This window comes from Coregonus clupeaformis, chromosome 16, assembly GCF_020615455.1.
Source record: "Coregonus clupeaformis isolate EN_2021a chromosome 16, ASM2061545v1, whole genome shotgun sequence".
Classification (NCBI taxonomy): Eukaryota; Metazoa; Chordata; class Actinopteri; order Salmoniformes; family Salmonidae; genus Coregonus; species Coregonus clupeaformis.
In genome coordinates, this window is record NC_059207.1 from 31,129,169 (window position 1) to 31,141,977 (window position 12,809).

General features: G+C 42.2%; 1 pseudogene; it reads right to left on the minus strand.

Annotated features, from left to right (window-relative positions):
• Nucleotides 1-1,571: 1,571 nt before the first annotated feature.
• LOC121583982 lies at nucleotides 1,572-7,895 on the minus strand (annotated as a pseudogene).
• Nucleotides 7,896-12,809: the final 4,914 nt, after the last annotated feature.

Genomic DNA, 12,809 nt, shown 5'->3' on the forward strand with positions numbered 1-12,809 from the left:
CTAAATGGCATATTATTATTATTATTATATTTTCCCAATTTACTTCCAGGTAACCTTTTGACTGGATTGCTCATTCCTGGCTAAGGTATTGAATAAGCTATCTGTGTAAGCAATGAGGTGGGTGGGGAATGAAGAACTGAGTTCGGAGAAGCACTAAAGGGCCTTGGCTTTTGTCATCTCAGTATTCTAACCAGTCCTGTCCACAAGTGAATCAACCATTTTTGGGAGAAAGAAAATCTATGCAGCCCTCAATGTCCACAATATAAGTTCAATAAATTATGACATCATGGGGAATGTAAAGGTTTGAACTAAATTCCTAAAAGTCTCCTTTGCCTTTCAAATTAATGTCGTCATTAAGAATTCAGTTTCGACCAGTAATCCTGTTTGGATGAGTGGGGAATGTCAAATGTGTTTTCAGTATTCACACACCCAGAGTGATTGGCCATAGTTTTGTATGTTTGAGAATTATTAGTTATATCTATCAACGTTCTATCACCACAGTGGCCTAATCTAGTTAGAGACTACAAATGTTTGAGCTTTAGAAGTTGTGTTCTGTTTGTCCAATATATGGTGTATGCACATTGTGTGATAACTTTAAAATCATGTCATGGTGTTTTAATTTTTATATTACGAGAACGCAGATGTAAACTAGAAATAGCTTTTTTCTTTACAAAATGGTCAATGCAACCCTCTGAGGAGATTGAACTTGGTCTACTTTTGTTCAGTTATTCATTTACTGCTTGTTCCAAGTTTTACACTTGTCATTTGGGTGTTGTAAAAATGTAATCTTGTGGTTTTGTTGCCATTTCTGGCCTAAAGTTTATTAAAGCAATTCAAATAATGTTGAGTTTTGAAACTAAGGAAATCACATTCAACAGGTTGTTTATTTTGTGAAAATAAATACTCAACTACATGAAAGTGCTTCAGTGAAATACCAGACAGTATGACCCAGTTGGATGAGCTACTGTACAGTACATTGATACAAACCATGTTTTATCTCAAAGGAATAATGACCAGCCCACCTATCGCCTTACCGCAGAACATTGTTTTCTGTTCATTTCACAAAGATTTTACATGTTGAATCATCACCGTTCGTCGACACCCAGCAAGTGATCTACTGTGCACTGTCTTTCTTGTCCATAAGGGGGACAAATCAAAGCCGAATCGCATAACTCAATCTTATCAGACACGTACACATACTGTAGTACCCATTCGTAACACCTTCAGTTAATGTAATGCATTCACTCATCTCAGTCATCAAAATAATAACTGATAATAGATAAGATGGAATGCAAATTCAGAGTTATAGGCCTAAATGTCCTTTAGAATCGGCACTAAAAACAATGAGTAGCATTGCCAAGAGTATGAAACAGGTCCATGTGTCTGCGCCAACAAATTCATGACCCTTATGTTTAGTCAATATTAGAAACATTTTACCCTTATCCCTTTACGGACAATAATCTGCAGCTGAAAACGTGTGTTCTATTCACAACACATACTTAAAAAAATATATATATATTTTTTAACCCCCTTTACTCCCCAATTTCGTAATTAGTTCAAACACCTGCACCTCAAACTACCTGGTATGAGGAAACAAACCATAAATATTCATTTCTGTAAAAGATGCATTCTCCCTGTAAAATGTGCAAGGTCATGCTATCATTGACACAGGGCTGCTATTAGTTTATCCATAAATCAATTGACATATCTTTACACTTAGAGCAGGATTAACCCCAAATTAACAAATCTAAATAAAGAGAAATACAAAGCCAAACACAGTCATGCACCCTCCCTCGCCGTCCCCTCTCACTGTTGTGGACAAGGATGGTTTGTTTGCAATCGTGGCAGGCCTGGTGGTGGCTGGAGCCAGGCAGCCCCACAGTATGCTCAGTAGTGGCGATCAGCAGGGTATCCAGAGAGTGATCTCTGTGCATTTGGCGATGAAGGAGAGGACGTCACCATCGTTGGCTGTGTCCAGAGCAGTGTAGTACTCTGAACTTTGCGGACGGTGATCGGTGGGTAGCGTGCCTGCATAAGCACCAGGTTCATTAGCGGCCGTGACGTGCGCCCGTTCCCGTCCACAAAGAGGTGCACGTACACCAGCTTATAATGGGTGAGCGCTGCGTACTCCGCAGGGTGCAGCTGCAGGGCCTCCTCTGAGTTGAGCCACTGCACCAGCATGTGGCGCTCCAGGTCCTGGGGGTGGGGTGGGATGTGGTGGCCTACAAACACCTGGCTGGTACGCAGCCGCCCACCCTCTACAGGATCTGCATAGCCCAGCACGCGCCGGTGGATCTCCAGAATGTCATTGACAGTGATGGCCCCAGCGCGGGACAGCAGCGTGGTGTTGATGTACTTCATGACTGCGTCCACACCAATGGCCTCGTTCTGCTCCTGGAGGCTCTTGCCGGGCACGGCGTAGCGAGTCTCAATGATGTGGCGGATCTCAGACAGAGTGAGTGTGTTACCCTCTATAGCCACTGTGTGGTAGATGTGGTAGTAGTAGGTTTCCTCCATGACACGTCTAAGGACAGAGTTTCCCTTGGGGATGGATATCATCCTGCATACTTTACTGTCGATAACCCCAAAGTGGCGTTGGTCGATCTCCTCCACCAGGGGGAGTGTGCGGTCATGGCTCACCAGGGCCCTCTCGTTGCATGGTGAGATGGCCAGGGCCTTGGTATATAGGTGGTCTGCTTGGACAACATCCTTCTCCTCTTCCAGAATGGTCCCCAGCTCCGTCAGAGCTTCCACAAAGTCTGGGTTCATGTTGAGCGTATGCACCAGCAGCTTGTGGGCCTTTTCCCTCTTCTTCATCTCCACAGCCTGTTGCAGTGCTGCCTTGGCCTCCAGCTGGGACTCTGCAATCCGCACACACCAAACACATTACATAACCAGGCTGTGCTGTCAAATAAATGTATTAAAGGGATACTTTGGGATTTTGGCAATGAATTTTGGCCCTTTATCTACTTCCCCAGAGACTGATGAATTCATGGATACCATTTGTATGTCTGCATGCAGTATGAAGGAAGTTAGCTTCGTGATTGTGTTAAAGCTAGTTAGGAATTGCGCTAACGCTAGTTAGCAACTTCCTTCAAACTGCATGCAGACATAAAAATAGTATCCACAAATGAATCTGGCTCTGGGGAAGTAGATAAAGGGCTTCATTGCCAAAACCCTGAAGTATCACTTTAACCCATTAAAAAAAGGTGATTTAATATTTGTACTTTCAAATATGAATCATGATCTCAAGAGTATTAAGGGGGTGATCCTGCTTGCCTGACAACGCATACTTAATTTAGTCGGGGAGATCAAATCCAGACTCATCATGGAGAAGAAAGGTTAGAGGGCGTGGCGTTTCGCCGGAGCCATGTGGATGGGTAGCCAGGCTATGATCCTCCCACCTAGTAATGGAAACCGAGGCTTTCTGAACCATTTGGGGCTTTCACCAAATTGTGCCGAAAAAACTGTTAATTACTCTGAGCTTTTAACACAGTGCACATTAGTGACAGCTGCTGGTCTAGAATACAGAACAGCATGTTTGATGTTTACACAAAAATGTATGCACGCATGACTGTAAGTCGCTTTGGATAAAAGCGTCTGCTAAATGGCATATTATTTATTATTATTATTATTTATATTCCCATTTCATCCATCCAAACTTCGTGGTGAGAGAGTTGGTCAACTAAATTTAGTTTGAATGAGGGGTTTTCACCCTCCAGGTTCACAATTCTTTCAAAAACGGTGCATCCGTGGTATTATTTAGGATGCTGAAGACAAAAGATTATCATAGGCTACACAAAATAAAAAGTTATTTGAACAACAAGGGGAAAACAGTGTGGTTTCACAGAAGAAAAAAAAAGTTCAACCATAGCCAGGATTCGATCTTGTGCCTATGCTGGTGTCTGAACCCAAATCCCTGTCCCTACCCGCTGAGCTACCCATTCAGGTGCTATAAAAAAATAAATCTAACTAAATTTGGAAATAAGGTGTCCAGTAGAGGTCGGTGTTTGAACGCAACTTTGCATTGAAGAAAGCACCGGCACCATGGCGAATCAGTGGGATCTCGCATTTTGCAACACACAGTTAGAAAAAGCATGTGATCAAACGAAGCTTCAGACGTCATTGATCACGTGGTAATGTTACTTTGAAACTATCCATTTATGCTTTGAAACGAACAGCCTATGCTTATCGAAACTCATCATTTAAAATGTTAGAATATTGGGATTTGATCATGTGCCTCCACAAGACTCACTCACCGCTGCTCTACAGTCGGAGCCACCTGTCAAGTGAGAAATGGAGAATAATATCTAGACTAAGTCTGTAAATAGTGTCCAGCAGAGGTCGATGTTTTGGAAGCCACAGCGGGATACACTGAATGAGGGATCAAACAAGGCTTTGTAGGTAATTTATGAAGTGGTAACTGCTTCTCAAATTTGCTTTGGGTTTGAATTAAACTTTTTCAACTCACTTTTACATAAACAAAACTTTGGATCCATAATTTGATAATTACCAATAACTACTAAAGCTGTTTAATTTACAAACACCGTTTGAGAAAGAAAAACAATCTAAATAGGCGCTATCAAGATTAGATACTAGTGTGCTACGATTTCAGAATAGCTTCCTTTGCCGTATTAATTAAAATAATGTATCCGCTTGAGGCCCCGCCATGCTCCATTTGAGGTATAATAAAGAAAATAAAAAAATCCCCATCAAAACCTGTCGGTTTAAGATAGCAATATCTGTTTCTTTGCATGGGCTATGTCTCAATCCACCACATCGGCACAAATATCATACCCCCCAAAAATGCTATCATACCCCCCAAAAATGCTAACCTCCCCTGTTATTGTAATGTGAGAGGTTAGCATGGTCTTACTCATCATTATTCACGATTCATTCAGGGCTCTTCATAATCATGTTGCATCCACATTAATGTAGAAGTGTTTAGAAACATTCTATTCTTATTTACAATTCATTTCGATTGGACACAAAATAATCTGAAACAACCAAAACAAAAAGCAAATGCCTCCAACAAGTTTGTAGAGTCACAAGCTTGATGTAATCATTGCATGCTAGAAATATGGGACCAAACACTAAACTTTTGACTACTTTAATACACATACAAGTGAATTTATCCCAATACTTTTGGTACCTTAAAATGGGACAAAAAGTGCTGTAATTTCTAAACGGTTCACTCGATAGGGATGAAAATACCCTCAAATTAAAGCTGACAGTCTGACCTCAGTCATTGTTTCATTTCAAATCCAAAACAAATCCAAAACATGAACTGTCCCAATACTTTTGGAGCTCACTGTATATGTTCCTCAATTACCTCGTACCCCATATCAACTCAGTACTGGTACCCCGTGTATATTTAGCCAAGTTATCGTTACTCATTGTGTTCTCTTTTCTCTGCATTGTTGGGAAGGGCCCGTAAGTTAGCATTTCACTGCTAGTCTACACCTGTTGTTTACGAAGCATGTGACAAATACAATTTCATTTGATTTAGTGCTTTGAAAATCGCATCGGAGCTCCGGTATCATTAGTCCCATCACTACCCCCATCCACAATACACTCCGGAAATGAATTATCCCCATTAGCTGACAGCTGTGTTTACCTTTTGAACAGTGTCCTACCACCGACCATTGATTTTTATTCTTACAACCAGAAGTACACTGCTCAAAAAAATTAAGGGAACACTAAAATAACACATCCTACATCTGAATGAATGAAATAATCTTATTAAATACTTTTTTCTTTACATAGTTGAATGTGCTGACAACAAAATCACACAAAAATTATCACTGGAAATCAAATGTATCAACCCATGGAGGTCTGGATTTGGAGTCACCCGAAAAATTAAAGTGGAAAACCACACTACAGGCTGATCCAACTTTGATGTAATGTCCTTAAAACAAGTCAAAATGAGGCTCAGTAGTGTGTGTGGCCTCCACGTGCCTGTATGACCTCCCTACAACGCCTGGGCATGCTCCTGATGAGGTGGCGGATGGTCTCCTGAGGGATCTCCTCCCAGACCTGGACTAAAGCATCCGCCAACTCCTGGACAGTCTGTGGTGCAACGTGGCGTTGGTGGATGGAGCGAGACATGATGTCCCAGATGTGCTCAATTGGATTCAGGTCTGGGGAACGGGCGGGCCAGTCCATAGCATCAATGCCTTCCTCTTGCAGGAACTGCTGACACTCCAGCCACATGAGGTCTAGCATTGTCTTGCATTAGGAGGAACCCAGGGCCAACCGCACCAGCATATGGTCTCACAAGGGGTCTGAGGATCTCATCTCGGTACCTAATGGCAGTCAGGCTACCTCTGGCGAGCACATAGAGAAATGCCACCCCACACCATGACTGACCCACCGCCAAACCGGTCATGCTGTAGGATGTTGCAGGCAGCAGAACGTTCTCCACGGCGTCTCCAGACTCTGTCACGTCTGTCACGTGCTCAGTGTGAACCTGCTTTCATCTGTGAAGAGCACAGGGCGCCAGTGGCGAATTTGCCAATCTTGGTGTTCTCTAGCAAATGCCAAACGTCCTGCACGGTGTTGGGCTGTAAGCACAACCCCCACCTGTGGACGTCTGGCCCTCATACCACCCTCATGGAGTCTGTTTCTGACCGCTTGAGCAGACACATGCACATTTGTGGCCTGCTGGAGGTCATTTTGCAGGGCTCTGGCAGTGCTCCTCCTGCTCCTCCTTGCACAAAGGCGGAGGTAGCAGTCCTGCTGCTGGGTTGTTGCCCTCCTACGGCCTCCTCCACGTCTCCTGATGTACTGGCCTGTCTCCTGGTAGCGCCTCCATGCTCTGGACACTACGCTGACAGACACAGCAAACCTTCTTGCCACAGCTCGCATTGATGTGCCATCCTGGATGAGCTGCACTACCTGAGCCACTTGTGTGGGTTGTAGACTCCGTCTCATGCTACCACTAGAGTGAAAGCACCGCCAGCATTCAAAAGTGACCAAAACATCAGCCAGGAAGCATAGGAACTGAGAAGTGGTCTGTGGTCACCACCTGCAAAACCAGTCCTTTATTGGGTGTGTCTTGCTAATTGCCTATAATTTCCACCTGTTGTCTATTCTATTTGCACAACAGCATGTGAAATGTATTGTCAATCAGTGTTGCTTCCTAAGTGGACAGTTTGATTTCACAGAAGTGTGATTGACTTGGACTTACATCGTGTTGTTTAAGTGTTCCCTTAATTTTTTTGAGCAGTGTATAATATATTCATGATAACTTCACACTTACCTATACTGGGCTTGGCCCTAAGGGGTAGGAGATCGAGGGCTGTGGAGGGGACAGTGAGGCTGGTGGACTGGACAGTGGGGAGCTGAATTTTGCCCCATAGCTGGCAGTGCAACTTGGCAATCCCCTTTAGAGTGGCACAGCACCGGTCCTCCACCCCCACCAAGGGCCTCATCAGCGCTTCCAGACACCACAGGAGCAGGCAGAGCAGCGGTCCCCATCCAGCAAGGAGACGGCCACTGCTGTAACGCCACCACACCGTTTATGCAGCCATCATCACTGATGATAGTATCCTCCATTCTCAAGTGGCACGTTCCCCATCTATTCCAGTTGGGCTAGCCGAGGAACAGCTGTGTAGGATGCAGAATCAGGAGCAGTTCACACAAAATGTATGATTGTTTCATTTTTGATAGCTGTCAGTTGTGTGCATGTCAAACGAAAAACTTAGGAGGCATTCTTTAACTAACGTTAAACATAGCTAGATAGTTAAAATGTGTTCAATTGAGTAGCTAAATAATGAATTCAACCAACTAGTAAGCCTAGCTATATGGCTAAATATACTCACCCAATACACAGGACATAGGATTGCTAGCTAGCTAACTGCCGGCAAGCATCTTCGTCTGCGTACTCACCACATTGCACCATTCTTGACAAAAAATCATACTACAAGCTATGTGTAATGATAAATAAAAAGTATCAGTCTCTAAGTACCCACTATCGTTTGTAGACTAAAGATAAATTAAGTAGCGAAAAAGCTGCTTAGCTGAAATACACATCAACTTCCTGGGAAAGCAGGCTGGTATATATACTGGAATATGATTGGGCATAAGAAAATTGTTTGTTGCTGTTGATTGGCTCAGATCTACCAGTTCGTATCCCTCGTTAATTGGATGTAGGCTCCTGCTTTACAAATGGTGTTCTGCCTGATTAAAATGTAACCAAAGTTGAATACTATGCAATGTAATAACTGTCAGGTTATGACATTGGAATTTGGTGAGTAAATCATTATGCATTGATGAAATAGGTCGACCTGTATATTATTGTATCATAACCTAGCCTGCAGCCTATGTTGACAGTCAGCACTGACTAACTTGGTGATCATGTAACACACACTAAATTGCAAATAGGCCTATAGATATTCCCATTTCATTTTACCATGAGAGTCAGTGCTGAGAAAAGTCCTCTACCAGTTTAAGGGGGGTAGGTAATTGACAAAACGACACACTGGCGGGAGCAACTTGAGGGGTCCAACTGCAGACATCTCTCAGGCCCATCATCTCCCAGGCCCGTCTCTATACTGCCACCTACTAGTGGGACGACTTTAGACATAATCTCTTAGGGCCTTCATCACAGAGTTTCTAAACCCAGAGGCGCAACATTTTAAGACTTCCGGGAAAGATAGCGAAACAGACCAAACAGACTAGGCCAGGGTTTGGGGTTTGAGAAGTCAGTGAGAGAAGTGAAAGATTGTTCCTTAGTTGTTCATTTTCTAGAAATCTAAAGGCACAACTTCGATTTGAACCAATATCTTAAGTAGTTGAACATGTTATTACTCCAACCTTGTTGAAGTGACAAACTGACACGTTTTCGTCAAAAACAACTTTATATAAAAGGAGACGACTGTTAGACATGATGACGTGTTTTTACGCATGAGTTTAGCTAACCAAGGTCTCCTCATGACATCGCCTACAAGTGTGATCGGGGATTTCTAATGGAGAACCGTTTTTAGCCTGGCTTCATATTGTACTGTCTTTGCCTTCATCTCAGGCCCCTCTCAAACGCCAGGACTGTCATTTCCGGGCCTTACACATGAAGCGAAATATTTTTTTTCTGTTTACCACAGACAGGATAGCGTCCAAACGTCTGACAACTCACTTCAGGTCGAAACTAATACACAATGAACGGTACACAATGTCCTTCGTCCCCACCTGCCGAATACTGTTTTCCTGCAGTTCTGGTAACGTTAAGGTGAGGTAAGTAGCTAGCTGTTAACTTTACGGCAAGTGGAAGTAGCTAGCTAGGACATCAGTATACAGTGTCCTTTGCCCTGTCTGCCGATCACTGTTTTCCCGCAGTTCTGTTAACGTTACAGCGAGGAAAGTAGCTAGCTAGCTAGGACACCCGTACTCATATATCTTATTCCTTGTATTGAATGGATCTAGTGTATGCCTATCAGCTAAGCCAATATTTTGTTAACCCACTGATAATCAGTCATTGTCGCCTTGAGTCGGTTAAACACTGGTTCGTAGCCCTTGCAAATGTAAATGCTATTTATTTCCGGGAAATACAGTGGGTATTTACAAAAACGTTGTAGTATATGCATATTAATAAACATGATATCTATAGGCTATACTGTGTGATCAGATAAACCCTCCACGTGTCGTGCTTAACTCTCTCTCCCTGTTGCAGGTCAAATAGAGTACAGGCAGTGTGGAGGGTCTCAGAGGAACACCTGCCAGTGGTGTGATTCACAGGAATGGGCTTTGCATGTAATTACAGACTGCCACAAGCCAAACCCCTGGGGGAGTTGATTCTGCTAATTTTGATAGGTTAATGAAAGCCCTGCCCTGTAGATCCCTGATAATGGAGGCTATACAGTAAATTCATTAAAAGGCATACAGCAAATTATGCTTTTGCAGAGATATATACTGTACTTAAAATATCCTCCTACTTGGCAGTCCCATCACTACAGGAGGTCAGCTCCTGCTCAGCCCAGTCAAAGCTCTTCTCTTCTCTGTCCCGGCACACCAGAGTCCTTGCCCATCTTCCAAAAACATCTGAAACCCTACCTCTTCAAAGAGTATCTTAAATAAGACATCTCAGTCTTATTCCCCCCCACCCCCCAATTTTTTTTATTATTTAAAAAAATAAAATAATGTGCACTTGTCTCTTCCTACTAGCACCGACTTTGCTGATAACTTCTGTATTGAGGAAAATGTACTTATTACGACTGTGATATGTGGTTGTCTCACCTAGCTATCTTAAGATGAATGCAACTGTAAGTCGCTCTGGATAAGAGCGTCTGCTAAATGACTAAAAATGTTAATGTACTACTGGTGTCCGTTAAGGGATACTTCGGGATTTTGGCAATGAGGATGTTAGAGGTACACTACCGTTCAAAAGTTTGGGGTCACTTAGAAATGTCCTTGTTTTTGAAAGAAAAGCAATTTTTTTGTCCATTAAAATAACATCAAATTGATCAGAAATACAGTGTAGACATTGTTAATGTTGTAAATGGCTATTGTAGCTGGAAACGGCAGATTTTTTATGGAATATCTACATAGGCGTACAGAGGCCCATTATCAGCAACCCGCAACCTGCAAAACACCAGTCTAAACGTCAACAGTGAAGAGGCGACTCCAGGATGCTGACCTTCTAGGCAGAGTTGCAAAGAAAAAGCCATATCTCAGACTGGCCAATAAAAATAAAAGATGGGCAGTCTGAGATATGGCTTTTTCTTTGCAGAGTCGCCTCTTCACTGTTGACGTTGAGACTGGTGTTTTGCGGGTACTATTTAATGAAGCTGCCAGTTGAGGACCTGTGAGGTGTCTGTTTCTCAAACTAGACACTAATGTATTTGTCCTCTTGCTCAGTTGTGCACCGGGGCCTCCCACTCCTCTTTCTATTCTGGTTAGAGCCAGTTTGCGCTGTTCTGTGAAGGGAGTAGTACACAGCGTTGTACGAGATCTTCAGTTTCTTGTCAATTTCTCACATGGAATAGCCTTCATTTCTCAGAACAAGAATAGACTGACGAGTTTCAGAAGAAAGTTATTTGTTTCTGGCCATTTTGAGCCTGTAATCGAACCCACAATTGCTGATGCTCCAGATACTCAACTAGTCTCAGGAAGGCCAGTTTTATTGCTTCTTTAATCAGCACAACCGTTTTCAGCTGTGCTAACATAATTGCAAAAGGGTTTTAGCCTTTTAAAATGATAAACTTGGATTAGTAAACACAACGTGCCATTGGAACACAGGACTGATGGTTTGCTGATAATGGGCCTCTGTACGCCTATGTAGATATTCCATAAAAAAATCAGCCATTTCCAGCTACAATAGCCATTTACAACATTAACAATGTCTACACTGTATTTCTGATCAATTTGATGTTATTTTAATGGACAAAAAAATTGCTTTTCTTTCGAAAACAAGGACATTTCTAAGTGACCCCAAACATTTGAACGGTAGTGTAGTTTTGCAAGCCAATGCTAACTAGCGTTCGTGCAATGACTTGAAGTCTGGTATCTGCTAGCATGCAGTCATTGTGCTAGCGCTAGTTAGCAACTTCCTTCAAACTGCACGCAGAGACATCCTCGAGTTCATCTGCCTCTAGTGAAGTAGATAAAGGGCCTCATTGCCAAAAGTATCCCTTTAAAAGCACTAATTAGCCTCAGCCTGATTGAGGTGACAGTAGTCACACAGATTAAAGGGATTAGTTATTATAATCTTTGGTAGTCCTTGGCCTAACAAATTATCAATTTGCTGCAGACCCACAGGATTTTTCCATAATGCTGTGTTTTTATTTCCATTTGATCTGGATGCTTAGGCTACGTTCTAATTTATAAAATCACATTTTAGTCAGTCACTGTACAGCCATATAAATATTCATATTCTGTAATATGTTTTATTCATGAGCTATGAATTTGTCTGTAGTTTCACTTACAAACAGAGGAGGGCAGTATTGCCATACTCTACTTTTTGCAGAGCCGAATATATGGAGCGAGATACCTGCCAAAAGATTGAACGTAGGTATCGTTAGGATCGTAAGAAAATCCATACGTAAATTGTTAGGATCATAAGAAAAGCCATGCGTGAAACATGAAACGTAAACGTGAAATTTCATATGTGAACATTCAAACACCATGTTTCGATTACGTACTAACAGTTTAGGCTTGAACAAATCTTGTGTTGCAATTCTGACGTACAATAATACCTTTCAGAGTTTTGGCAGTTTCATCTCACCAACGTTTTTTTTTTTTACACCAAACGGCCTGTGAGGAGTGCTACGAGAACAAACATAACACAGTATAAAAACCGGAAGTCAGGGAAACCGGAACGATGTATCCTGCACATTTTCAAGTTAAAGGTCTCCATTCTTTTTTTTTACTTCACATTTAGGTAGCTAATGTAATGGATTTGTTTGCCAGCACAAATCTAGATAGCACTAGCTGTATTATGCCTACAACAGGGATGTTTCTGTCCGCTAGGTGTATCTCTACAGCATGAAAATGTATGTACTCACTACTGTAAGTCGCTCTGGATAAGAGCGTCTGCTAAATGACTAAAAGGTAAATGTAAATGTAAATATAAGCATGGGCATCCCCATGCATGCACCTTATCAAAATATGACTAATTCAATATTGCACTATCCCATTATCTGGGCAGTCATAACCAGTAGTGTCTACCAGGAATAATGAAACAGAATAATAATAGATGTTTGGTGAATCTATAAATGATGTATGACCACTGGAGTCCTTGCCACTCAAAATATTTAGACATTTATTTAATCATTCAAAATCTTGCCAAAGCATGTTCTGTAGATGGGATAATATGA